Source organism: Echinops telfairi, unplaced genomic scaffold (assembly GCF_000313985.2).
Source record: "Echinops telfairi isolate 266 unplaced genomic scaffold, ASM31398v2 ScPeMD7_7356;HRSCAF=8355, whole genome shotgun sequence".
Taxonomy (NCBI): Eukaryota; Metazoa; Chordata; class Mammalia; order Afrosoricida; family Tenrecidae; genus Echinops; species Echinops telfairi.
The window spans coordinates 44,088-45,374 of record NW_022111256.1 but is presented as its reverse complement, the minus strand read 5'-3'; the positions used below and the strand labels follow the sequence as shown (position 1 = coordinate 45,374).

General features: G+C 46.3%; 1 pseudogene; it reads left to right on the top strand.

Annotated features, from left to right (window-relative positions):
- Positions 1-664: 664 nt before the first annotated feature.
- Positions 665-980, top strand: LOC101640064 (annotated as a pseudogene).
- The last annotated feature ends 307 nt before the right edge of the window (positions 981-1,287 follow it).

The window sequence follows — 1,287 nt, the reverse complement described above, 5'->3', positions numbered from 1 at the left end:
AATATATGCCAAACTTAGCTGCTTGTGAATGACTATACACTTGAAGGTCATCAGAAGCAGATCAGGGGTTATTCTCCCTAAGAGCTGTCAGCCATCTAGAGCAAGCAGTCACTGCTATTTATCCCACAACAAGTAGGGCCCACTCCCTTCTGATAAGGATAGTAGCTGTCTGTTTCCTTGTAGGAGACCCCAGAGAAGTCTAGCCCACCCAAGGGTGACCAAAGTTAGGGCACCATCATAAATCTAGTGTCCACCATTCTTGTCACATGTATACTTCTAGTTCCTCCCCTTCCTATCACGTGTACAGCCCTAGCTCATCCCCTTCCTGTTACGCCTATGCCCATTGTACATCCCCTTCCTATAATGTGTATGCCTATTGTACTGCCCCTTCCTGTGACCTGTGGTTACCTGTAATCACGGCCCCCTAACTAGATATAACCCTGGGTTATCAATAAACAGGGTCCTTGGGCCTCCTGCGGGGTCTCCGCCCCACCTCCTCAGCCCACACTGTGCGCGGACCTAGCAACCAGTAAGATCATGACCATCCAGGAGGTGAGCATGCTACCATGAAAAAAAAAAAAGACTGAAGCTGGTGGGAGTTTAATGCGGTCCTGTGCCTTGTGGAAAATTCTTCAATCTCAGAAAGATTCTTCAACCAATAACTATGTCATCCAACACAGATATTTCTGTTTCTTCGTATGATGAAGAGCAGGGATCCAAACTTATCAGAAAAGCTAGAGAGTCCCCATTTGTCCACAGTGGAATTGTGGGCTTTACAGCAATTGTGGCATATGGCTTATACAAACTGAAGAACCGGGGAGACACTAAGATGTTCATCCACCTGATCCACATGCGAGTGGCAACAAGGCTTTGTTGTGGGAGCGATGACTGTTGGTATGATCTATTCCATGTATTGGGAATACTGGGCAAAATCTAAGCCATTGAAGAGATGCTGTCTCCGTCTTGTTGGTGTTGCTTGATTAGACACATCCTAAGGAGCCCTGGTGGCTTGGTGGTTATGAACTGGGCTGCAATCCACTTGGTTGGCAGTTTGAAACCAACAGCAGCTCCAGGGGAGAAAGACTGGGCTTTGTACTACTGAGAAACCTCCTTTTGAGGTTCTATGTTTATGTTGAAGATAAGTGATTTACATAAGCTCACCGTTTTGAAGATAAGCTTCTCTTTTGCAGGTTTGACTTCCCTGGTGACCAATAGTGTCTAGATGAGGAGTCCTCAAACTACAGCCCGCGGCCTGCCAGGTGTTTTTGCCTGTTTGTTTTTTTACTT